The 27951-nt window shown below is 40.0% G+C and overlaps 1 long non-coding RNA gene across 1 annotated transcript; it reads left to right on the top strand.

Moving 5' to 3' along the window:
- Positions 1 to 230: 230 nt before the first annotated feature.
- LOC129151894 (uncharacterized) lies at positions 231 to 22705 on the top strand. The gene is made up of 3 exons (XR_008558607.1): positions 231 to 336; positions 933 to 1007; positions 22510 to 22705. It is a non-coding gene; the product is annotated as an uncharacterized LOC129151894 (long non-coding RNA).
- Positions 22706 to 27951: the final 5246 nt, after the last annotated feature.

Genomic DNA, 27951 nt, shown 5'->3' with positions numbered 1-27951 from the left:
CCCCCCCCCCCCACTTCAACGTCCACCCACTCTCCCCACCCCCCACTCCACTTCCCCCGCCCCGATCGCGGCAGTGTCCTTAGTAGACTCAGTGGGCTCGGGGCGAAGCCAGCCGCCGAGCGAGCCGCGCTGTCATTGGCCGACGCTCACGCCCGTCGGAGCGGCGGGCTTCGCCATTGGGTGGCTCCGCTCCGCTCCCCGCCCCCCCCACAACGCCTCGCCCTCTCAGTCGCCGCCTCCCTTCCCCGGCTCGTCCGCGACCCCCTTTCCCCGCCGCCCCCCGCCGCATCCCCCTGGCCAGCGGGGCGGGGCCTGCTGTACGACTCTGTAAAGTCTGTGAGTCACTGCACAACCCATCAATCCAATTAAATGTCTTGAGCGAGCTGAGCAGGCGGTGCTGCCGCCACCGCCGCTCGCCCCGCCGCGGCCGCCCCTGCTCGCAGCGCCCCTCTGATCCATGGCTGTCTGTCTGTACTTGTTACGGTGTAACCTCCTCCTCCTCCTCCTCCACCTCCTCCACCACCTCCTCCTCCTCCTCAGGAGCCGCTGCAACTTCCCCTCGGCCAGCCTCCTCCTCTGCTTGGGGACTGCAAAGGCATGGGATAGACCCAGAGCGACTTCTGTCTCCCCGCCAGCCCCCGCTCCGTTCCCCCCTTTAAATTAAAGTCTGTGCCTCGCTCCTCGTCGTTGTAGAGATTTATTTATCAGTCTAGCTCCCCCCCGATTTTATTTTCCCTCTCTGGGGCCGGGAGGGTCGCAGGGGACCGAGAGTTTATTTTAGGGAGGGGGCTCTCCACCTCGCCCCCCCCCCCCCACCCCGCCACGTTTCTCCTTTTTGCGGCCGTGACTCGATTTCCCCGCTCCTCTCGGCTCCCGCCGCTCCAACTCCCCGTCCTGCACGCGAGTGACGCACCGACACCCCCCGCCCACAGCCCAGACGTCCCCTCCCTCGCTGCCACCCCGACCCGTCTCGGAGCTGGACCCGGCGGCGACTTCTTCGCGGAAGGGTGAGTGCCGTGTGGGATCTCGGGGAGCTAGGGGGGGGGGGGGGGGGGGGGAAATGTGGGAGCCGTCCCCTCTGGGGAGGGCAGGGATCGCATTGTGGGGAGGGAGGCTCCGGGTCCGGCGTGCATTTGAGGGGGAGGCTGCCTCCCTCCCCAGCTCTCGCTCCCCGCGCCCCTCCTTATTCACCAGCCCCGCTGTGTTTCTAGGTATTGCCAGACTTCCCCCATCGGGGCATTAGAACGCTTCCTGAAACGAGCGGTAATGGCACGCTCTCTGTCTTTAGGATGCTCCGTGAACTGCAATAGTCAGCAGTGTGATCTAAGAGACTCTGTGACCTGCAAAAAAAGTGTGCAATGGCTAATTGGGTACATTTTCCTCCAAACCAAAGTTCAACTTTTATTTAGTAAAGGCAAGACAAAAAGGTTGTTTCTAATTTGAATGTGTGATCACAGAGCAAGGGAAGGCAGGTTGCCTAGTTGGTGTGGCTTACTGTTTTTATTTTAAAATAGTTTTATAGGTTCCCTTTTGGAAAAAAAAAAATGAATTCACTATTAGAGTAAAGGTTATGAAGTCTTTGAACCTGTTGGAGGAAAGCAAGGTAAGATGAAAATCCAGCTTCATACTGCATCTTCAGTCCACCTCTTTTCTAGCAAGAAATTACAACACCGCATTTTTTTATTTCTCAGGCACTGGGCACAGTGGGGTGTGTTAAGGATAAAAATAGTGTGTGTGTGTTTTTTTTTCTTTTGCTATCCCTCTTTTGTATTTTTGATTGCTCTTAAACAATGCCATGCTACAGAGTTTTGTAAAAATTTGGTTTCTTGCTTGTTGGTAGCTCAGAAATATACATACTTGCCCATATATGCCTTATGAGAATCTTGCCTTATGCATCTTTAGTATTTAATTGGAGATAAAAGTAAAAATTATGAGTAGTTACTCTGAATCGGCTTCTGAGGTTACTGAGAATTCAGCCTATTTAAAATGTTGTTACTCTTTTTGTATCAAGTTCTGGTCTATGTTGTCCACAAGATTCAAATTAGGCCAAACCAAACGTGTTTTGATATATTAAAGTATAGGAAGGGCCTCTTAGTAGTTCATTTCTCTCCTTCTCTTTCAGACTAATCAGAATAAGTTGTTACTAAATTTAAGTTTAAAGAACAGACTATACCTGTACTAAAATCTGCCAATTTTCTATAGAAAGATTTATTTTTGAAGAGCAGAAATGTGTTTATGATCAGCCTAAAGTAGTCAAGTTGACTCCAATGTAAATGCTATCGTAAGGAAATGCTTGTCATAAGCTCCCAAATCTTGCAAAGTATTTCAGGAAGACTTATACAAAGCTTTTTTGAATTGTTTAATAAATTTATCATGTGGCCTTTTGCCTGAGTGTCGGACTGAATCATTGAGAGGCCTCAAGCACAGGAGCCAGGCTGCCTGAGTTTGAATCTTGCTGCCATCCTTAGATAGCTGTTTGACCTTGGACAACTTTTAAACCTGGCCTCTGCTGATTTTCTCCTGTGAATGGGAAGGATGTCTTTTCCTTAAAGGGCTGCTGTAAGGATAACTAAGAATGCATGTCACAGAGCACTTGGTGTTAGCTGTTCCGTCATCACCACCCCTTAGAGAGGAGGTCTAATATTGTGGTTAAGAGTGGGGCCTCTAGAATTAGATTCTGTAAGTTCAAGTCCCAGCATTTCCTCCTGTTGTCTATGTGACCATGGTCAAGTTAACCTCAGATTCCCTATCTGTAAAATGGGGATAATAGAAAACACTTCATAGGGTTATTGTGGGGTCAGAATGAGTTAATATATGCAAATATTTTTTATTTTTTAAAAATATTTTTTTAAATTGATTTCAGAGAGGAAGGAAATGGGAGAGAGAGAGAGACAGAAACATCAGTGATGAGAGAGAATCATTGATCGGCTGCTGCCTGCATGCCCCACTTGAGATCCAGCCCGCAACCTGGGCATGTGCCCCGACGACCAGGAATTAAAGCATGACCTCCTGGTTCATAGGTTAACCTCTGAGCCATGCCTGCCTGGCTGCAAAGATTTAAAAGAAAAATTTTTTATTGATTTTTTTTTTTTTTAGAGAGAGAGAAAAGTAAAGAGAGAGAGAGAGAACAGAGAGAGAGAGAGAGAGAGAGAGAGAGAGAGAAACATCCCGTTGTTATTCCACTAATTTATGCATTCATTGGTTGATTCATTTTTAAAATTTTTATTAAATTTATTGGGGTGACATTGGTTAATAGGATCATAAGGTTTCAAGTGTACATTTCTATGATACAAGATCTGTATATTGCACTGTCTGCTCACCACCCAAAGTCAAACCATCTACTGTCACCATAAATTAGGTCCCCTCCACTTGTATGTGCTCTGACTCCGGATTGAACCAGCAACTTTGGTGTATCCAGATAACGCTCTAACCCAGGGGTCAGCAAACTCATTAGTCAACAGAGCCAAATATCAACAGTACAATGATTGAAATTTCTTTTGAGAGCCGAAAACCGACTTCTGCGCATGGGCCACGAAGTTTCAATAGCACTGTACGTGCGCGCCCGCACGTGGTATTTTGTGGAAGAGCCATGCTCAAGGGGCCAAAGAGCCGCATGTGGCTCGCAAGCCACAGTTTGCCGACCACTGTTCTAACCATTTGTGCTGCTTGGCCAGGGCCATGCAAAGATCTTAACTAATATTTACTAGTAGTACATCTTTGTAAAGATCTTGACTAGCATTTGAAACATCTTTTTAAGTTTAATTCCCTGTTATCCTCCTGGTATGTCTTGAAACATGAGTAAATTTTTTGTAAAGAATTGTTGCTGTCAAAATAAGCAGAATTATTATCAATATGTATGATATTCTTTGAGATTTATACTTTAAAATAAGCAGAATTATTATCAATATGTATGATATTCTTTGAGATTTATACTTTAAACTAGCATTTATATATATCTTTATGAAATTTAGTTATTTGATGAGCTGAGTTGATCACTTTCATTTAAGCTTGCATAAGAGGATCCTACCTAATAAAATGGTAATATGTAAATTACCATCACTCTGCTACGCCCACGATTGGGCCAGAGGGAGGCGCAGGGGGCGGGACTTGGGGTAGTCGGGTAGCTGATTGGGCTGGCAGGACGCTGGCGGCGCGAGCTCAGCGTCTGCGCCATGGCTGTGCTACGGAACAGAAGGGGCCTCTGGGGCAGCGAGCTCACGTCCCCCCGCGGACCATCAAAAGCGGGGGAGCTGGGTGTCTGTCTGCTCCGGCACCAGGCCTTTCAGAAGCCTCCACCGAGCCGGAGGCTTCTGAAAGGCCTGGTGCACCAGCGGACAGGCACCCAGCTCCACCGCGATCGAAAGCGAAAGCGTGTAGGGGACCCTACACGTGCATGATTCAATCATGCACTGGGTCTCTACTATATATATACTTCTATTATAATGATACCTATCACACATTTGCTGTTATCTATGATTTTCTCCTTTACTAAAGAGAAAGCTCTTTGAGGGTAAGAAAAGTGTTTCAGCCCAGCTGGCGGCATGGCTCAGTGGTTGAGCTTTGACCTATGAACCAGGAGGTCACTGTTTGATTCCTGGTCAGGGCACATGCCTGGGTTGTGGGCTCAATCCCCAGTAAGGAGCATGCAGAAGGCAACCAATCAATGATCCTCTTTCATCATTGATACTTTTATCTCTCCCTCTCTGAAATCAATTAAAAAAATCCTATATAATAAAGTGCTAATATGCTAATTTAGACCAAACAGCAGAACAACCGTCCAGACGACCTTCCAGACGAAGCCAGGGTTGTGAGGGCCGACTGAGGCTGTGAGGGCCAAGCCTCTTGCACAAATTTTGTGCATAGGGCCTCTAGTATATCTATAATAATAAAAGCATAATATGTTAATTAGACCGGACAGCCAAATGACCTTCTGGACGTCCTTCTGGACGACCTTCCGGACGAAGCCGGGGCTGTGAGGGCCAAGGCAAGCCGCCGAAGCTGTGAGAGCTGAGCCCCTTGCATGAATTTCGTTCAGCGGGCCTCTAGTGTGTGTGTGTGTGTGTGTATATATGAGTGTTTCATTCATAACTTAATCTCCAGTATCTACCAGGGTGCTTGGTACATAAAGAAGCTTAATGAATGCTGTAGAATTAATTAAACAATGTTATTCCAAAGTTAGTTAGGAGTTAGGTCCGTGGTTGGCAAACTGCGGCTCGCGAGCCACATGCGGCTCTTTGCCCCTTGAGTGTGGCTCTTCCACAAAATACCACGGCCTGCGCGAGTCTATTTTGAAGAAGTGGCATTAGAAGAAGTTTAAGTTTAAAATATTTGGCTCTCAAAAGAAATTTCAATCGTTGTACTGTTGATATTTGGTTCTGTTGACTAATGAGTTTGCCGACCACCTAACTGTTAGGTGAATGACATGTAAGTAATATTGTGGAGAAAGCTAGTATTCAGATTGTTAAATTGAATTTTTATGCTCTCAATTATTATTTTTTTAAAAGAGAACAAATGAGGGGAATTACAGCATAACATACTTTATTAAGAAACTATTTTTCCTTTTAAAGATTAAACTTAAAATAGTCAGAAAAGTACATATCAAATATCTTCCTTTGATACCTGACATGTCCATTTATTATTGTAAGATGTTCTGACTCCCAAATTTCCTGTTACTAAGATGGATGTTACTATAAATGTGAATTATACAAATTAGATTTTTGCATGTCCCAAATGATGGTGTGATGTTATTATCGGCTTCAGAATTAATAATAATAAAGAGGATTTATTAAGCTAACACTGTGAAAATAAAATGGCATCATTTCCTTAAGGACCAAAGCTTTGTTTCTCTTCCCATTCAAGAATGAAACTCTTTCTCTTGCATAATCTTAATTAATAATTAACTTTAGAAATAGCTGTAGTAAATAGTGTAATAAGACTCATAAAGGAGGTATATGTAATTAGTAAATAAAGCACTTTAAACTTCACATACTTAATAGGCATTACACAATTAGGGAATATATATATATACTTTAAATAAACAAAATTGATGAGGCCTAACACCCGCTTCATTTATAGAATCACTGTTTTATTTGTCAATAAAATCCAGTTTAATTTATTATGCCCCCGAAATTATAAAATGCAAAAATATCTTGTATAAAAGAGATATCCTCAGTAACGAAATCTGGATACTGATTGACTCACAAGTGTTAGTGTTCCCTAACATGGTTGAAACTTTTCAAATATGTATACTATATACTGCAATGTGGATAATCTTGTATATATAATCCTTTGTTTTACCTAATCACCAATTACCGATTTTAGCTGAATATATTGCATTTTTATTGGCTAAAACAATTTATTTAGAAAACTTGCCCTTTGTTCATATACTTTTAAAGCAGCCAGTCTAAAAATGAAACTTAAAAAAATTAATTTATAGGCACTTAGAAACTACACAAGTGTCTGGTCTGCAAGATGGAAGGTCATTTATTTTTCACTTGGTACATTTTAGCATGACTGTTTCTGTAGCTCACATCTCTTTCTTATCTCTTCCTTTCATTTAACATTTTTGTGAAGACATGTGAGTATTAGTATTTTATAGTCCTATATAATGTATCCAACTTTTTAAAAAAAAGCATCGTTTCTGCCCTAACCAGTTTGGCTCAGTGGATAGAGCGTCGGCCTGTGGACTGAAGGGTCATGGGTTCGATTCCGGTCAAGGGCATGTACCTTGGTTGGGGGCACATCCCCCCAGTAGGGGGTGTGCAGGAGGCAGCTCATCGATGTTTCTAACTCTATCCCTCTCCCTTACTCTCTGTAAAAAAAGCAATAAAATATATTAAAAAAATAAAAAAGCAACGTTTCTGATGAAAAATTGTTTGGAAAGAAGAGAAGAATGAGGTAGATAAAAACTTTAAGGCTTGTGATTTCTGTGCTGTCTTCTAACATTAGGAAAATGAATAACTGTATACTAAGACTTAACGTCATCAGTAGGTTCTGTGACTTTACGCAAGACAACATAAAATGAAATCAATGTAAAATTTACCATAGGCTAATTGATATAAAATAAGAGTTAATTTCCTACCATAAGATGAAACGATGATGAATGAAACTACATTGTTCGAGGACCTGCTGTATCTGTCAGTGATCAAAAATAGAGGAAAATAATATATATATTCTCTATTGACATAAAAAAGTTAAGGTCCATGGATCTAGACTGAGCAGTGCTACTTATTGGCAGGTGACCTTGAGCTTTACACTTAAACCTCCATGGCTCTTGGAGTTCTTATCCATCTTTCAGTGGGAAGAGGGAAGGCGTTAGTTACCCTACCCTCATTAGAGGATGTTGTAGGGGTACGTTGTAAGTACTTTTTGAAAGCATTGGAGGACAAAAATGCAAGCAAATATAAAGTAAACATTAGCATTTAGAAATGGATATTTATCGTCATTTAAAAATTGTGGCCTTTTAGATCTTTTGTCTGAAGGGCATTTTTTCTTTTAACTTTATATTTGGAGAGATTTTTAATTGATGTGTTCACAAGAATGTGTAAGGTACCTTTTAAAGAGGCAAGGAAGTTTGGTTTAATTGAATGGGATTTAAAATGATAACACTGCGCCCGGCTAGCATGGCTCAGTGGTTGAGCATCCACTTATAGACCAGGAAGACACGGTTCAATTCCCTGTCAGGGCACCTGCCCGGGTTGTGGGCTCAATCCCCAGTAAAGGGCATACGGGAGGCAGCTATCAATGATTCTCTCTCATCATTGATGTTTCTTTCTTCTTTCCTTGACCGAAATCGAACCTGGGACCCTACCTACAGTTCACGAGCTGATGTTCTATACACTGAGCCAAAGGACTAGGGCTCATCATTGATGCTTCTCTCTCTCTCTCTCTCCCTTCTACTCTGAAATCAATTAAAAAAAATTATTTTTTTTTTAAAAAAACGATAATGCTGAGTTTTGGTACATCCTGGGTTATAGCAGGGGTTGATGTAAGAAACTTTATGTATAAGAGATAATATATTTTATTAAGTTAAAGCTTGTAAAACTTGCTTGCACATTGCAGGAAAACATGTTCAGACATATTAGACTTAGTTAGGAGTATATTCAAAGAAAAATTAATTTTTATTTACTTCTGAATTTCCAAATGATTCTTTAGCTATACTAATTTATTTTGAGCCTGGAATGCAGTGAAATGTGCACACATCAGAATATAGCGGGTTGTAGGATTTCATTTAATTTATTTGAAAAGTTGAGTGAAGATATGTCTGGAAAGGCTGTGTATTAAGAAATTAGTCTTCTCTTGTCCTTAAAAGTGAGTTAGCAGACTTTATAAGTCAAAAGCCCACAGTTAGCACATTATGTACATTTCTTTTAATTCAGCTTTATCTCTTTCTGGTTATTAGCAGAAGAGTTGTCACGGCCTCATGATGTTACTCACTTTTTAAAATGGAACTGAATTCTAGTGTACTCAGAATAAGACCTATCAAAACAAGTGGACATACAAAGAAATATTTGTTTCAACTAATATTGAGTATAGTGAGCAATTATCCTCTAATACGAAGTTGCTTAGCAAAAAGCAACTTTAAAAATATAGTGTCCTTTTCCCCTCATTGTTCAACATTCAACTAACAGAAACTTAGAATGATAGATTTCTTCTCCTCTTTTGAATTTAAAGTCCACATTGATGTTTCTAATGTTTGGTGTGGTGGTATGTATGACTCTTTAGTATATTGAATGTTTACTTTTACCAGAGTAAATAAAATGACCCAAACAGCTCACTTTTAATGTAATTTTTTTTTCTGTTTTTCACAACCCTCTTTCCTTTGTTCTACCACTGTTTTTCAGTTTTCTTAATATTTCCACGTGCGTTTGTTTTTAGTTTTCATGCAGCATCTTTCTTACTTTGCTCTGTCTTCTCTTCACATTGGTATTCTTTTTCCTTGATCACAGTAGGTTTTTTTCCTTTAGCTGTCTTTTGCCTCTGCCTCTGTATAAGCTATGAAGTTAGTAGTTTTCATTTATTTCAGGCTGCTTTTATGAGGCTGAGGCAGAGTCCTTCTATGTGGAAAATTTGCTTTAGCTCATCTCAAAATATGAGTTCCCCGACCATCTCATCTACACAGAACGTCAGGGGCCATTTTTGTAAATCTAAAACCAAGTTTTAGCTTAAGTGAGGTGGGAAAAGAGGAAACTGTGACATGTTTATGTTATGGGGGGATACCCGCAGAATTTTTTCTGTCCATGTGACTTTGAAACATCTCAAACATCCTCCCTTTGTGTTTTGCTGCACGCCCAGTGCCCTGGTGAGCCCTGCAGGCTGTTTCAGCAATGACCATCGCCACCTGACCACGTGGGGCGGGGGGGCGGCTGGCCTGAGAACACGCATTAGGCAGAGGGAGCAGCTCCTTTGTTGTGTTTTGAACTCCTTGAAACCAGACTGAACATCAGACCAAGTCCACTGTGAGGTTCTCCAGGGTTCACCATTGTTCAGTGATTAATGGTTCCTGGTGAAGCAGCCATCAGCTTTATTGTCTGCCCATGGCTTCAGCTCAAATGAAATGTATCCCTTTGAGTTCACTTTTGTTTTGATTTTTAAGGGGTCTTTTCATCCAGGAAACCAAAGGGTATGTAAATGCATATGTATTATTAAACAAAAAAAAAAGTTTACATAAAAAATCTTTTGAGTAAAATGTTTTCCTAAGGACCAAAATTCGTTGATTTGGAGAGAATGTTGTATAGTTTCTCAAAATACCTGATATTATTCAGACTTCAGTAGTAGAAAAACTTGCAATTTGAGTAAACAAAATGAATCCTCCTTTTGATTTAGAGAACAGTCCACGGTTACTTTTTATTTAAACAATTCAAATATAACATTAGATAAACTGCGTTTTGGAGTTGATTAAATAAGAGATTTTCCAGAAATTGTACTTTATAAAATCTGTGCCTCATGGAAGAAGCGTGGTCTTTTTTTGCACACCTCTGTCCCATTCTTTTCCTCCTTCCCTACCTCCCTCCTTCCCTCTCTCCCTCCCTCCCTTCTTTCCTTCCTTACAACAGAAATGTATTGAGCACTTATGTGCCAGCTACTATTATTAGGCACTTACATACAGCAGTGGAGAAAAGAGACAAATACTCCTTTCCTAGTAGAAATTACATTCAAACAACTTGGTGTGTATAGAACTTATTATCTTCTATTTGGATTAGTCAGAACTAAACATTGTATAATAATGATCTGGAAAAAAGTAAGTTTTCTTTATATGGAATTTATGCCCTTTGACATGGTATAAAGGAATCCTAAATCTTGAAACAAAACTCCATTTGAATGGACAATTTTCATTTGAGTTTGAGTTGAAATGTTAAAAACTGATAATGTAACTGGATGTTTCCAGCAGAAATCTGAAATCGTCCTCATTGGTGAACCCTGGGAAACCTGACAGTGGACATGATCTGAACTATTTACTAGGTTTTCTTTATACTTTCAAGTTGTTTTCTCCCTTTGCTTTGTTTTCTCTATAACAGAGTCTGGGGAAAAAAGTGTAACACTGAAAATTGCACAATGGAAATGTAGTCATCTCGGCTATATTGCACAATTAACAAGAACATCTTAACTTTGTTTTTGTCCAGTGTACAGAAAGAACTAATCTTTTGTTTCTATGATTGTAACGCTATGTAATTTTCTAAACAGACAAATAAAACTCATAGTATACATTTCTACCTCATATATTAAAGTAGATAAATCAAAGTATTTTATAGTAAAATAGCATTAATATGAAATGATACAATAAAATGATTTTCATTAATTATTTTATTTTTATTAATAAATATTTAATACACGTCCCAAGTCCTTGGGGCTATCACAGACTAGTAAGACGTGGTGTTCACATTCCATTTGGGGAGACAAGAGATCTCCATGTGAAAAAGAAATCTCTGTATTGAACAAGATGGGATTTAGTGTGATGGGAAGTCTGGTGTAGGCCACTATAGTAAACTTGGTCTTGGACTTGCCCTCTGGGGATCCTGGGTGGCCTTCCTGTAAATCCATCCTTCCTTTTCAGTTAGGGCAAAGATGCTGAGCGGGTATTCCTGTACCTGAGGCACCTCAGGGTAGGACAGTCCCTCTTTTAGCCACTAAAGCTGCTCAGCAAGGAAGGGGAGGGGAAGGGAATGGAGCACACGTCCTAGCCATTTGTTACAGTCCCCAGCTATCCCTAAGCAGAAACGCGGCACCTGAGAACACAGTATACAGACATACCTTTGTCATGGGTGAGGTTCTGAGGACACGAGCCACTTCATAACTTTGGGAAGCCTGGTACATCGGTGAGGGCCCTAAATGGAGGAAACACTGAAAGGGGAGGAAAGAAGTGGAGATGGAGCCTTGGACAATTACGAAGACACACTCTTTTTTTTTTTTTTCTCTTCAGTTTTGCCTGGAGTAGCCCTACTTGCCTGTGAAATGGGAGTGCTACAGGCTCAATATTACAAATTTAGGAAGTCTATATATTGCCATAATATGTAGGTATAATCTTTCTCAATTATTTTGCTTTGGAATAGCCAAATCCCTAATGTGTGTGTTTAAAAGTTCTCAAACATAATGCAGTGTGACTGGGGCTCCTATTTTTATTTTCCTGGATGTTTGAAAATATTAAGATTGCCTTTGTTTTTAGAGTGCCTTTGTTTATTTGGACCCAAATCTAAGATAAAATAACACAACATATGCTTGTCTCTTAAATTTCAGTTAAGGGGGAAAAAAATCCAAAGCTTCAATGTTTATTTTAACGGTTGATAAAAGTATTAGGACACTTCTGTGGAGACTTTTTTGCTGTTTTTTTTTTTTTTTTTTTTTTAATGTAACAATGTCTATCAAGAATTTTCCCCCCTGGAAACTGTAGCTATGGTATGACACAGCTGTTTGATTCAAAAGGCCATCTAGGAACCCTGGCTGGGTGGCTCAGTTGGTTGGAGCGTTGTTTCACACACTAAAAAGTTTCAGGCTTGATCCCTGGTTGGGGCGCTTACAGGAGGCAACCAATTGATACTGATATTTCTCTCTCCCTTCCTCTCTCTCTAAAATCAATAGACATATCCTCAGGAGAGGATTTAAGAAAAAAGAAGGCCACCTAGGATAGTTATATTCATTATCTTGATTGCTGTGATGGTTTCAAAGGTGTATACATATGTATGACAAAACTTAGCAAATTATACATTTTAAATATATGCATTTATTGTATATCAATAAAACTTTTTTTAAGCCACATGGGTGTAAAATATATTTCCAAGATGAAATCTCTGTTACAAGAATTATATTTTTAAAGTTTGTCATTTATTTTTATTTCTCTATTTCATCTACTCTTTATTCACCTCTACCCCATACCCCAGACACACATATTTTAAGAAAAACAAATAGAACTGAGGAGGCCTGTGCGTGAGCTGAAATTTAGATATAGGGCCTTAGAGAGCTTTTTTCTGTATGTACGGCTCACTAGAGTATCTTTAAGTAATTTGCACAAATTTGAATTTGGAGAATTAGAGTTGTATGTTTTTCAAGAAATCCTCCTTTCCTTATAGTTTAACAGATTATGACTCATCTTTGGCATGGGATAAAGAGCATGGTTTAGGAAGACTTTTGTTTTTAAAAGAGAGCTTAAGTGGCTTAATGCTTTTCCTTAAATATTGTTCCTTTTTTTGCATTTCTATAATTTAAATTTTGGCATGTTGGAACATAGACTCTATGAATAGATTTGTTTAGGGAAAAATTAAGTCTGCCCTCATGGTCTTAAGCATAGCACCAGGAAACTTAAATAGGTTTGTTAAAGTGATGGTTAATATTAATTGAATATTTCCTATGTCACCCAATGTATGTTTCAGGGAAGTTTCTTTATTGTTGGAATTAATTCTTATGTTAAGTTTAAAACACTGGCAATTTTTCACGAATAAAATATAGTCTACAGAAATTTTCAGGTTTGTCTTTATGGAGTTGGGATGGACTATCAGAGTATTAATGAGTTGTGACTTTAAAATTCAAGTTCTACCATACCAGTGTGATCAATACATTAGAATTACCTGTGCCCAGGCCAAAACTTGGGGCGAGACCCTGGCTTCAATATTTTTCAAAATGCCCAGGTTATTCTAATGGATAGCCACCTTATACTCGGTAGTGCTGTGTCCCACACCATATTCCGTCATTCCCAAACTTCCTATTATAAAACTTTTTGAACACTTAGGAAACTTGAAAGAATAATTCAACAAACACCCATATTCCCTACACTTAGATTTAGTGATTGCTAACTTTTTGCTGTATTTGCTTTATGGCTCTCTCCCTTTCTTTCTCTCATACTTACTTTTTGTACCTGTGAAAATAAGTTTCATATATCATAAGTCTTACCATTAAATACTTCACTCTGCATCTCCTGAGAATAAGGACATTCTCCTATGTAACCACAATACCATTATCCCACCGGAGACAATTAATAATAACTTGGAATGCTTTTCAAGAGCTCAGTTCCATTTTAAAGGATGTGAATTCATATTCTGCTAAAAATCAAATGCATATGAAGTGAGAAGTTCTGCAGAATATAAAATTCTGGGCGTTTTTGCTAAAGGTGTGTTTCTTCTGTTTGCAAAGGCCACTACCTCATTTTTATGAGGTATAAATGCGTTTTGTTATTATGATGAGGTAAGATCCTTTCTAGAGCTAACATTGCATGATGGTATGAGAAAAACATTCATCAAAGTTCATGCCACAGCGTGGTTTACTGGAAAAAGCTCAGTTTCGAGCAAAATGTTGTTGGTTTATATACTTGCTCTGCCACTTACTGTGGGTGACCTTGGAGAAGTTACATTCCTTTATCAGTTAAGAGTATTTTCAGAAACCACCCTCAAGCTTGCTGGAATCATCAGGAAATTTATCATTTCACAAGTGCAGAGGTAGGGCAGGGTTCAGGGTTGGTCACACCTGTGGCTCAGGTTCTTAGAATCTTTCTGCTGTGCCCAACTCCTTGGTGGCTTCCACCTTCTGTTCTGGCTCCTTCCTCAAGCTGCTTCACATGCATATAATGTGGTATTCAGGGGAAGTTGGAAATCTCCCCACAGGGTGGGCTCTCAGTCTTTCTGTCTGACCTGACAGCTCTGCCCCTCTCTGGACCTGTAACCTGGGAATGAGGTTAACGTAGGGAGAGGAAGGTAGGAATGGACATTACCACTAACTGTTCATTATTCCTCTCTAAGCCCCGTTTTCTTTGCTGTAAAATGGGAACAGTGCTATCTACCTCTGTGATTATGAACTGATGTACAACAGGTAAAGCGACAAACACACAGCTGATAATTTAATAAATGCTAATTTCTGTTTTTTTCTTTTCTCCTTCCATCTTATAGAAAATTTTGTCCTCCTTTGACACTGCCACACTCCCTACTAGTAAGCATATATGTAAGTGACTTTTCCTTAACTGGTCTTCTACCTGTCCTCTCACCTCAGTATCTAGGGCAGTGATGGCGAACCTATGACACGCGTGTCAGCACTGACACGCGTAGCCATTTCTGATGACACGTGGCCGCTGAGGCGGCCGCATGCCGAGGATGAAACATTTGCTGCTCCTGAGGATGAAACATTTGCGAAATAATGTTTTTTCCTCAAAGTGACACACTACCCGAGTTTTGCTCAGTTTTTTGGCGAAGTTTGACACACCAAGCTCAAAAGGTTGCCCATCACTGATCTAGGGTATAGCGTTTTATGTATACTTTGCAACTGGTCATATACTGTCCATTAACGTATCTTGGCCCATCTTATTATTTCTTATGTATTTCAACTTCACTTGATATTATTCCAAAGCCACCGAAGGAAAACTGTCAACAGTGTATACATATTTATCACACTCCAGATCACATGTGAACAAAAATCTCTTTAACTCTCCGTAAAAACAAGAGTCAAAATAGATTGTTCTCCTTTTATTAAAAGAAAATTGCACCGTGCCCTGTGGAAAAGTAGCAGAATAAAATGCTCTATTTGAAGTGTAGTATCTTAGCTGTCCAGGATGCACCAGTCTTTTGATACTTTGGGGAAATCTGAGCTTATATGGTAGTTCAGCTGCCCTGGTTTCTCCAGAACTGGCTTTCTAAAAAGAATTGTGTGTATTTTACCAGCAAGTAGTTTTTTTTTGTTTGTTTGTTTTTATTGTTTGGTCTTGAACCCTCTCTCACGTACCATGAGAAAGTCATCTACCAAAGACGTGTTTTCCAGGATGTGTGAACACTCTAGGGTCTTTGTTCAGGCGTGCCCTTGTCAAAATATGTAGAGAAGGATTGTCTTTTTTTCTTCCCTGTGGGATTTCTAAAGCGCTCCTGAAACACCTGCAAAATTGTCACTATCACATGGGAAGATCTTCACATTAACAACAACAACAACAACAAAAACTCCACCTGAACAACAGGATCACTCTTGTAGGAGAGCAATCGAGCCTCCCTGACCCCTTAAGTAGAATATTTTATTCCTTCCAACCTCCTGCAAAAGAACAGAAGGCTGAAAAGTCTGGAGTCTCTGTTGACTTGGAAGATACTGAACCTTGGCTTGTCCCTTTTCAGTTACAGTTTTTTTACTTTGTCATTAAATTTTTGTATTTAGTATTGACAGGCATCTATTGATCTATTAAGCTCCGTGAATACTGAAAATACGTAGATTTTCAATGGTTCCATCCATACTTCATGCTTCTGCTGGCACGAGTCATTCAGTCAGAGGGAGGCTTTTTAAAGGAACTATTTAAGTGTGTGTTGATGTGTCTTGTACATCTCAAATGAAGGTTCTGTAAATGTTAAATTATAAAGCAGCACAATGAAGGCAGAACTCTAAAGTAAATAGTAATTTTATTAAAGAAGCCAGAGGAGGCACACCATGGCTATAGTTAAAAATGCTATTTTTTTTTTTTTTTTGGGGGGGGAAGTTTGAAATTTGCGTTGTGTTTCCTTGAAGTGCTATTGGTCACCTTTAAAATGGTGACAGATGATCTGAGCAAATTTTTAATTTTAGAATCTCGCAGAAAAGTTTTGTGGACAAGCTTCCCTTTGCTCTGTAACAAATGCTTTTACTGTTTAGCTAAGGTTTGCTACTAATGGCTCAGAGGCTGCAATGAAAAGTGAAATGGCTGTTGTTTCCCATCTACTACCAGATTTTATTTTTATTTCCACTACCCAATGTTAAAAAAAGAAATGAAAAGAAAACAAAGATCAAGATTCAAAAGCTCCAACTAAAATTTAATTTCCTAACTAGAATAAGGCTGGCTTTGCCATGATGTGAACAGTCATGCATCGGAAATATTTGTTCATGGCTATACAGTTGGTCAAACTGATTGCTGGGATTAGCAGTTGAATCGGAAATGTATTTCTGTCCTCAGACACTCAATCAGTTAGGTGAAAAAACCATCAAGGCTAAGCAGTCCAGACTGACTCAGATTCTTTTTTACCTTTCTACTGAGAAATGTTACAGTAGTATCCTTAATTTTTAGTCTCTTTGAGAGAATGGAACAAAAGTCCAAGTGAGTAGGCTGAAGAGCAGTACATTATCTGCCTCTCATTACCCAGGACTTAATACTGTAATGATAGAGTAATTGCCCGAGCTTTGTCTTCTTCCTCGATTTTATCGCTCCTGTGTTCTGTCTTGGAGCTTCTTACGGGCGGGATCTAAACTTGTGTGGAATGGATCCTAAGGGCAAACTGTTTTTGTCCCAGGTATTTTGTTGTTTTCATTTTCCATAAGGAGTTCTTATTTTGACTGAAAATTGCAGCACAACCAACAAACAATAATATGTTTACAGTAGCTTTTAAAAAATTATTTGGAAAAGCGATTATACTCCGAGAATGATTTTCTGAAAGACCGAAATATGGGGAAGTTTTAGGGCCCCGAGTCCCATTTTGCCGTAGTAAGCATTGTGCCACTCAATGTGTGCATCTTTAACTATGCTATGTGACTGAGTTGAAGCATTTGGGGATACTTACTGGTCAACCTGAGTTTTGAGAAATAATTTTAAAAAATTACAGTTGGGCAAAAACAAAGGGAAGTTTGAGGGTATTATTAGAATTGCATTATGGTAGAAAATTTTGATTGTCAGAAAATTTGTCCGTAATTAGCCATAAATTTAGTTTGATTGGGGACCAAGTCATGGACTCTTGACAGTGATGCAGTTCATTTCTTCCTAACTTAGCCATACAACCCTGCGGTACGGGGACACTCCTGTGTTCTCAGCACTGTTGTCGAGTTCCATTGTAACTCATGTCGCACGTTATCACTAACACAGGGACTACTAAGTGGTAAGTGCACGAGGTTGACAGAGGTGAAGGATTTTTTTTTAAAAAAGATTGTTCAAGATGTTTTTATATTTATTTATTTATTTATTTATTTATTTATTTATTTAATTGATTTCAGAGAGGAAGGGAGAGGGAGAGAGAGAAAGAAACATCCATGATGAGAGAATCACTGATTGGCTGCCTCCTAGACACGCCCTACCGGGGATGGAGCCTGCAACCTGGGCATGTGCCCTTGACTGGAATCGAACCTGGGACCCTTCAGTCTGCAGGCTGAAGCTCTATCCACTGAGCCAAACCAGCTAGGGCAAGGTGATGGATTTTTGTTTTTGTTTTTTTTCAGTACTTAAGTACTGTAAGAGCAATATGGGAACATTTTCTGTTTGGGTTAATTTAGGCCCAGTTGGTGTGGCTCAGCTGTTGAACATCGACTCATGAACCAAGAGCTTATTCATTGGTTCGATTCCAGGTCAGGGCACATGCCCAGGTTTTGGGCTTGGTCCCCGGTAGGAGGCATGTAAGAGCAGCCAATTGATGATGTTTCTCTCTCATCAATGTTTCTATCTCTCTCTTCCTCTCTTTCTAAAAATCAATAAAAACATATTTTTTAAAAAGGTTTCTTGATATGTTTAAGAAGATGTGGCCAATGTTACTAGCTGGAACTGGCCCTGGAAAAGTTGAACTGGTGCCATGTTTTTCATGCTACTGTTGTGTCTCACTATAAAATGAAGGAAGTGTTAATAACACTTCCCACTTGTTTAGCACGTTTTCCTCCCCAGCTCTCAAAGGAGTTGGCCAATATTGGGCTGGATTCCCAGCCCATGTTTCTATTATTTTCTAATTCCCGTAATGTACATGTAATGTAATGTTGCCTAAAGATTTTTCACTTATTATCTTTTTTCCCCATGTTCTCCTAAAAATTGAAAAATAAGATTTGCTATTGACACCCCCATTTCTCTGATACGAAAGAATAAGGCATATCTTGGGTAAATGTTTGACCTGGGATTACACTGTAATCAGCCACAGAGCCAAAACAGAACTGAGGGTTCTTCTCGGCTTCACCTTATTTCTGGGCCACAGTTTCTCCCTTTTCAGATACACTTACAACAGGACTAAAGAAAATGCATTTTTAGGTACCAAAAATATTCCCCATGTCTCTTCTTCAGTGTTCCAATGGTATGATTTACACTAGATTTATTGTCTGAAGTAAAGTTTCAGTGCCAGTTATAAACATGATCTGTTTCCATATTATTCCTGATTTGACTGCTGTCCCAGAAGGTGATGGATAGTTGAAGAAAGAGTATAATGAATGCAGCCCCTATTTTCTTTTTGCCCTTCTAAATTTGATTTAATATAAGGTTGCTTTCTGCCAGGAAATTTCATGAATGGGCATATGTTAATAAGCCAGATTTTTTTTTTCCCTTTATAGTCATAAACTTAACAAAATAACTCCCCAAAGTGGATTCAGTTAGAGTATGTTAAAACTTGAGTGAGTACTTCCTGAACTTATAGGAGGAAGCAACTCCAACCACTCTGAAAATGAGGTTGTTCCTGTAAAACTTGGCTACTGCAGTCTGAATATGTTTTGTGCTTTGAAGCACATCTTCCATAATTCTTTTTGTTAGTGAATGTTTGTAAAACTCATGGAGGAGCCTGTAAAAACTAGAGGAATGGACTGTTCTGCTTTTAAAATGCTTTCAAACCTCCAACTGAGGATGAAGTTTCTGAGTGGCATTTTTTTTACTTTTTCCTTCAGCGTAACCAAAGTGAAAGTTGCATTTTGATCAATTTTCATTAGTCTTCTTAGTGAAAACGGAAGCCCCAGAGTGTGGGCTGGTGCGTGCACACAAAGCAGTTTTCTGGTTTTGGTGCCCCTGCACGTGAACCGTTGCATGTACACACATGCCACACATAAAGAGTCCATTCTTGCTCACTCACAGCCAGAGGAGGCTGGCCACTGCGGTCTCCTGCTCGGTGGAAATTGGCAGCCTTTCTTCTTCTGTAAACAACAGCCTGACGTCACCCCATGCAGCAGTGATAGCAGACCCACTTCAGAGATTCTTGCAGAACGGCCGAAGGCCTGCTGTTGGCTTTGATCATCTTCAGCCACACTTGAATAAATGCAATGCAGAGAAATCCGTTCATGTCAGGAATACTGGGGTAGCTCCCCCCCCTTTTTTTTTTAAAATAATTGTAATGTACTTTTCCTTGACTTTTCACATATAATCCCCAGCAAGAAATATGTGTAATGAGCAGAAGAACTGTCGCTATTCCTCAAAGAAATGAGCTAACATGAGTCCAGAGAATTAAAAAGTTAGCAAGTGGAGAAATGACTGAAATTCAGGCCTTCTAAACACTGTTTTGTTTCTCTTCTCCTTATATTAAATAATTTCTTCAGTAATTGTTAATTGTTCAATTCTGTTACTTCCTCTCCCACCTAAAATGTGTGGGATGATGATTTATGATTTTCTTTTTCAGTCAAGACATCTGTGCATTAAAATCAGATACAATCTTTTTGCATTTGGGAACTCTTAGATGACAAGGTTACCCACTCCCTTGCCTCAGAGAGGGCCTTTTGAAAAATCTAGCATAAGTCTATACTCACAAGCTCAATGGGAAGGATTTATTAACATGATGATCCTGTTCTTCATTCAAACTCTGAAAGCTACATAAAATTGAGAAGCCAAATGATCGTAATTGTTTTGTGTTAACTGGAAGAGACAAAACCAACATGAAAGAAAGGATGTTCTGTTAGTTAGAAATCAGAATTTTCTTGGGGAAGAGTTGAGCCACTTGATAAAATATAACTGGTTATATAAAATAGTTGTCTTTCTCACTTGCTTACTTCTTGCTTATTTTCAGGCAGTTATAAAAAATGGAAAGGAACAATTACTTTCCATGACTTATAGTTGCATAGATGGTTTGGGAATACTTCAGGTTGTAGGTAATGTGGTTTTCTGTTTGTGACTCCAAGCTGGTTTTCCAGTGTGACATTAAGAATAGGTGGGAAGCATTTAGAGTTGTGTGGACTACCCACAGTAAATTACTCACACCTTAACTTTCTGCTCAGTGCCCCACCTGAGCTAGCCCCCCTGATTGTGAGGTGTATGTTTAGGAAATTCACATAAATGTTGATTTTAGCTTACCCTTGACAGAAAATGCGTTAAAACCCTAAATATTAAAAAGGGCACATATAATAAACTGCTTTCTTACACTGCACTTTGGTATATGGTGGGCATTCAAAAATAAGTGAAGCTGTGAGCATCAGAAGTTAGCTAGATTAGCAACTTCAGCAAGCGAGCATCATACAGTAGTTGACTAAATTACAACCAAGGAAAGAAGTGCATTTGGGGTGAAGGAAACGTGTTCTACTGCATAACTTCAAATGAACCAAAAGAGCTGTTTCTTTTGTATTTTTATTTCCTTAATTGGTATAAAATGCTTTTGCCTTTAAAAGACAATACTTGTGGTTTTTAAAAATCACCATAGAGATTAGTACATAAAATCTGCCTGAACAAAGAAAACGAGTCACGGCCTTCTCACCGTCCTTCGCTTTCTGTGAGTGACAAAGAGTGAGGAGCCAGTAGCAGCTACCCTCCCAGCCTCTTGCTTCTGCCCTGCAGCGAAGTCTCAAAGTCTAGGTCTGGGGCGGGAGCCGAGCGCCTCTGCAGCGAGGGAGTGGCCCATGCAGGGTGCACACCAGTGGGGGGCTTCCCCAGCACTGCCCTTGGGGGAAGCCCACACCCACGTCTTACAGGAATGGCCGCAGGGGTCTGCCCAGCCCTGCTGTAAGTTAGAACCACAACAACATGTGTCCCAGTTTGTCATGTAACAGCAGTGGAGTTTCTCATCACTGGAAGAGGCTGTCCGTAGTTGTAAACCAGCAGTAGTGGGGGTAGAGGACAGATGTTAGATAACTGAAGTCAGGGGTGGGCCGTGGAAACGCCACGCGGGGCTGAGATTTTAACTCTTGAGTAATTATGGCGCTGCCTGTTCTGTGGTGGATCTCATTTGAACGGAAAACAAAGTAGAATTTTCATTTTCACCCTTCATTCAAGCATTGGCTTTTTTATTTGAACTCTGCAGAGTTTATTGAACAACACCATTTTGGCTTTGTGTTGCAAACAGCCATACCTCCGGGGTTTGTATGGCTGGTGCCTTGCAGGGTGTAAGCTTTCACAGGACCGTTATTTTATTTAACGCCCACAGCTGCAGCCGCCATGTGTGGTATTGCCCTTCCCCTTCATATATGGGAAAACCGAATTCTGAGAGTGTATGACGCAGGACACACAGCTAGTAAGGAGCAGGGCCGAGACTGGAGTCCTTGTCTTTGGGCTTCTGCTCCGCTGCCCCCTTCACTGGGCCAGGGACATCCAGCGTTACGGTCTTCTGTGCCTCTCGCTTTCACATCTGCACAGAAAGCCACAGTCAGCAGAGCCAGCTTAGTGACCAGTCATGTTGCTCACAGCGGGAACGTATAGATCACCAAAGGGCAACTTCTTGATTGACTTTGACATTAGTAAACCAATAAAAAATAGGAGCCTTGTTATTTCTTACTTAGAATCAAAATGGCAGCACACAGCGAACCTTAAGGACCATTCAGTTTTCATATACAGTTTTTTATTTTTTAAAGATAGAGGAAAGCCCTTCAGAAGGAAAGTGAAACTCCAGTTGGTGCAGGGACAAGGTCCCATTTCCCCAGACTCAGACCAGTGTGCTCTTTCTTTTAAAAGGACCCCTCCTTACACAGAGGTTACAGTTCTCATCCCAGGAGACTTTCCTGAGCATCTCCCCTTTGCAAAGCCCTGTGCTGGAACCAGCCCTGCAGGAGTTTAGGATCTAGTAGGGGAGACTTACTCCAGGGTCAAATGTACCCAGTGCTGTGTTCAGCCATGTAAAAGTCTAAGAATGTCCCAGATAGATTCTTGGACAGCCCAGATTTGGTCTCAGTCTTCTGGAAACATTTATGAAGAACCCCTTTTTTATATGACCTCCCATTTGTCTGAAAAATGACAACTGTGGCCGCTTTCAAACCTTTCAGAATAATGCTGCCTGTCCCCGAGAAGTTGAAGTATAAAGATCAAAAGCAAATCACATTGTGATTTTTAGCACCAGATTTCTCATTAGGCATTGTCTTGAGAAGTTTTGGACTGAGAAAATCACATATTACTTATGTTACAAAAGCTCTGCGAATAACCTTTAACTTCTTGGCATATATTTTCAGAGAGCTGATGGCAAGCAAGTCACATGTTTGCTGGCCTTCCATTGAGCTGCGAACCTGGAGAGCCTTTCTGAAACTCCTGATAAGTTGGGCAGACTCCAAGTCAAGCCGAATTGATGGGGAATGCAGAATTGATCAGAATAATCACAAGTTCCATTATATAAAAGAGATCACTTTGCCAGAAAAAATAAAATAAACCATTCACGGAATGCCTTTATAGACCTACCTTGCACCTTGCAAATTTGTCTCTCTCGGTAGTTACTTCCAAAGCTGAGCAAACTACATGTGTAAATGGGTCGGTTTCTGCAATGTTCTGCATGAAATATTCAGGTATACACAAAGGCAGTTGGATTATAAATTTTAAGGGCAAACTAGCCTCCAGTCAAGCAGATATAGGAAGAGCTATATTTGTGTTCTTAAAACAAGTTTCTCTTAAACTTAAAAGCTGCATTCAGTTTTCCTATTTCTTGGCTTGGATCGTTCTCACCTCTGTCAGCTCCAGGTTTTGCTCTCAGCCATTCATTCTTCATTCTCAATTTCTGTGTTTAAGTCCTTTAATCATACTCAGCATATACTTGGTTATAATCAGGTGATCTTGCCCTCATTCCATTCACCAGGGCTTAAGAACTTGATGGAATGATTTTGGATTAGCTTTAAAAAATAAATACCCTTTTGACTTAAGTCATGGTAGAAACATGGCAACTTCTACTATAATGTGTCTCAGTGGTTGTATTTCAGGCCAAAGACAGAGGCAAAATATTACAAATGGAGCATGTGTGACTTTGCTGAAGAGGCTTTGAGGGTCCTCCCTCTAGTTACCATGTTTATCCCAAAGTGTCCTTCATTTCAGTTTGGTGGTGAAGACCAGAGCTGAATTTCAATAACAGTCTTTTTATGTGTGTGTGTGTGTGTGCGTGTGTGTGTGTGTGTGTGTGTGTGTGTGTGTGTATGAATATATATGGGTGTGTGTATTTGTATATATGTATGTGTATGTGTATATATATATATTTTGTTGATTTCAGAGAGGAAGGGAGAGGAAGAGAGAGACAGAAACATCAATGATGAGAGAGAATCATTGATTGGCTGCTTCCTGCATGCTCCCTACTGGAGATTGAGCCCACAACCTGGGCATGTGCACCAAACCATGACCTCCTGGTTCCTAGGTTGATGCTCAACCACTGTGTCACAACTGTCGGACTCTTTTTATATTTGTAGCTTTTTATGAGTTGCACCAATTTTCCCTCTTAAATGATACATGGTAGAGTGAAGTTCAGGGTAAGAACCCAGTTCATTATTCATTGGTATTTAAATTTCCAATTCATCACTTCAGCCCCCAAGACTTTAGGAGAAATGCAGGCATTACATGTCTATCTACTGGACTAAAAGTATTAGAAACCTATCAAACTAACTTAGCAAACAGAGACTTACTGACTTACAGAAACTAAGAAAGACTTGGCCACCAAACTTTAGGAAGGGCAGTATTGCAGTTGGCCTGAACAAGGCCAGAACTCTCTCCGTCTTTCATCTCCATCTCTTTCTGTATGTTTGCTTCATTCCTTCTATGGCAGACCATTTTCCCACATGGCTGGAAACATGACCGCAACAGTTTAAGTTGTAGCTTCTGCCTCTGGATGTCAAATTGTGGGCAAGGAACTCATCAGATCGATATTGGTCATGTGTCACTGAGTAGAGAGGTCAGGAAGGTGGGAGTCATGTAGAAACATGGCAACATGTGTGTTTACCCATATGGTTGGTAGTGGGTGGGTATTTCCCAGGATAAGAGATAGTTGTTGGGAAGAAAATTCCCCAGATTGTATGCTCACTAAAACATATCAGACTAGTACCTTTTAAATGTTTGACAGAAGCCCATGTTAAAAAGATACATTTTACATTGAGACACACATATACACACATGTTTAATTGGAAAAGAATTTCATGAAACAATACTTACCCTCACCATGTACAGGCATTCTGGTATTTTCTACTAGAAGCCTGGTGCAGGAATTTGTGCATGGGTGGGGTCTGGCTGGCCCGCCCCGACGGCCCAGGGCGAGGAGCCCCAGGTGGTTCATGGGCCGGCCCCACCCCCTGGTCAAACTCTGGTAGAACTCCCGGTCTAGGGGACAATTTGCATATTACCCTTTTATTATATAGGATTACATTCCTTTGTAGTTCATATTTTTAAAATACTGAGTATAATTCACCTAATTGATTTCATGACTCATTGATTTCATGATCATTAATGGATAATGATCTCTAGTTGGAGAAATATTATGCTAGACATTAAAAGTAGCAGGTAGGTAAGTTCATGTGTAAACAGGTATTTGGGCATGGATATTTATTTATTTAGTCTTGCTGAAGAAATAACTTACATTCTAGAGAGATACTGGGATCTCAGAGGATGACAAATATGTGACAGGAATGCCTTTTCTAGTTCCCATGGTGGATAGGACAGCGCTTTTCCTACTGAGTAGTATTCAGGGGAGAATAAAGGAAAGTAAGGAAAACCAATGCATTCAGCCACACTACACTCTGACTTGGACTTACCTTTTGCTGAGAAATACATACTGAAGTTCTGTAGACCTAGAAAATTTCCCAGAGTAGTTTCAGTTCTGTCTTAAAACAAAACATCAATACAGCTTTCTTGAAAACATTGTTGTGGCAGTATGAAAGGCTTTCCAGTTCATTGTAATATTGTAAAGAGATGGGTGATGGCTTTACGTATCCAAGAGTCCGTTGAAAAAGTAAGGCCTCTTGTGTTTGATCTTCTATTGAAATATTTGAATCCACGCCTTCTATCTCTTAAGCTGAATCGAGAGATCCGGATAGAAACTCAATAGCAATACAGAATGACTCCTGAATGAGACATATGAAGACTCAGAGAAGAGTGGTTGTGTTCCTTACTGCAAACAGAAGCCCACAGATATCCTAAATAACGGATAGTCTGCAGTGCTGTGGATCTCACTGTGAAAAGCAGAGCAATAAAACGTTTGGGAGGATTGGAGAATATATAGAGTTAGGAATATGGAGAGACTTCATAAATGAGACACAGAAGTACTGACCATAAAGGAAGTGATTGATAAATTTGACTACTCTTGATGAACTTCTATTCACTAAAAAGATTGGAGAAAATAGATTGGGAAAGGGTTGTGGGTTTGACTCCTGGTCAGGGCACATACCTGGGTTGCAGGTTTGATCTCCGGTCAGGCGAATATCCCCTGGGTTGCAGGTTCGATCCCCGGTCAGGTTCGATCCCCGGTCAGGTTGCAGGTTTGATCAATGTCAGTGCTTCTCTCTCACATTGAGGTTTCACTCTCTCTCTTCCTCTCTCTCTCAAACCAATAAAAACATATTCTCGGGTGAGGACAAAAAAAAATAATAAATTTAAAAAACATATTGGAAAAAATATTTAGAACACATATAATAGACGAAGGACTTATATTCAGAATATATAACTAATTATTGGTGAGAGTGTAAATTGGTACAACCACAGCAGGGAAAAGTTGGCAGTATCTAGTGAAGCCGAAGACAAGATACTTTGTGATCCAGTAGTTTCACTACTAGATTTATACCTTAGGGTGGCAGTTCCTCAAACCTTTTGATCTCACTGTACACTTGTAGAAATTATTGACCTCAAAGAACTTTTGTTTATGTGGATCATATCTATAGATAGCTACCATATTAAAAATATAGAAATTTTAAAATATTTATTTATGGAAAGCCCATTATGTGTTATTTTTTTATGAAAAATAACTTAAAAGTCTATTGGGAAGAGTGGCATTGTTTTACAGTTTGCGAGTCTATTAAATGTCAACCTTTGTAGAAGATAGCTGGAGTCTCAGACCTATCTACTTTTTTTAAAAAAAAATATATTTTGTTGATTTTTTACAGAGAGGAAGGGAGAGGGATAGAGACTTAGAAACATCGATCAGCTGCCTCCTGCACAGCCCCCACTGGGGATGTGTCCACAACCAAGGTACATGCCCCTGACCAGAATCGAACCCGGGACCCTTGAGTCCGCAGGCCGACGCTCTATCCACTGAGCCAAACCGGTCAGGGCAGACCTATCTACTTTTGTATTCATCTCTTGTGGTATGTTGTTTTTGGTTGAAGTATGCAAAGAAAATGTGACCTCACACCGATATGTAGTTGGGAGAAGGAGGAGTATTTTAATAACTTTCTCAAATAATTGCAGATACTCTTCTTTGATACTCAACTAAAACTACAAATGGTAATTTCTTAAAGGTGAGTGGCAATGTGAAATCTGAAACCATATCAATAAACTTAATTATTTTGTTACATTAAAATCTTTTAGTTTATCTTACATGTTGAGTAGATTTTTTTACTCACGCATGATTTTGTAATATCATACATTGATAATTTGCAAAATACTGGTTTACTCATTTCATTATACAATATTAAACTGTCACATTCTTTAACTTTACTACCAATCTCATCAGAATTGGGAAGCTGTCAAGCACGGAGTGGCAGATACAAGTTTTCTAAAATTGTCATTTTCACTCGAAAGCCCTTGTTTTTCCACTGGCACCCAAACCTCAGTTGTTTTTCTTGAAGTGATAGGCTGACTTATCCGCCAGATACTCAAGTATGAATAACCACAGTTTGTCTGACTGTCACTCCTTCAGAAAAAAGCAGCTGTGGTCATCCAGCTCAAAGGCAAACAATTGCCCAAGTGCCTTTCTCCAGGCGACCTTTGAACCGTGGTGTGCGGAGAAGTGCTTTATGTGTACTTGCCGATTTTGTCACACAGAATATTGAAAAGGTGTCTACTCAAGAGCAGAGATTTAAAAAACTTAAACACAGTGATTATACACCATAGGGGTTATACATGTATGTAACTTACCAAGTGATCACCCTGATAAGTCTAGTGCCCATCTGACACCACACATAATTATTGTAGTATTATTGACTATATCCTCTATGCTGTATTTTATATCCCCAAGACTGTTTTTATAACTGGCAATTTGTACATCCTAAAGAAGAGACTTAATAAAATTAATATTTTTACTGCCTCAATAAAAACATTTTAGCATGAACCTGGCATATTTTCTTCAGAGTGCGGAGGTGAGGAATTCAGTGGCTGTTAATACAAGTTGATGCTGCTGCCTTTATCATGTCATCTTGAACCCATCCAAATGTTTCACTTTTTTTCATCAGTGAAAAAGGCAAATCACATCTTAAAACTATTATGAAAATAGTTTAGACTTTGTGGACCCTCTGAAGGGATCTAGAGATTCCCAGGGGTCTCAAGACCCTTCCCCCCATCCAAGAGTTGGACCACATTGAGAACTGCTGCCCCAGAGAATACGCAGCTCTTGTGCACCAGGATCCATCCAGGACAATGTTCACGAGGGGTGGGAGGAGGGCACATGATCAGGAAGGAGGGCGTGGTGGGGAGGGTGCTTCTGGAATGCTGACAGTTCA

The sequence above is a fragment of the Eptesicus fuscus genome, chromosome 16 (assembly GCF_027574615.1).
Source record: "Eptesicus fuscus isolate TK198812 chromosome 16, DD_ASM_mEF_20220401, whole genome shotgun sequence".
Taxonomy (NCBI): Eukaryota; Metazoa; Chordata; class Mammalia; order Chiroptera; family Vespertilionidae; genus Eptesicus; species Eptesicus fuscus.
The sequence above is the reverse complement of the archived record's forward strand: the minus strand, read 5'-3'. Positions and strand labels throughout refer to the sequence as shown.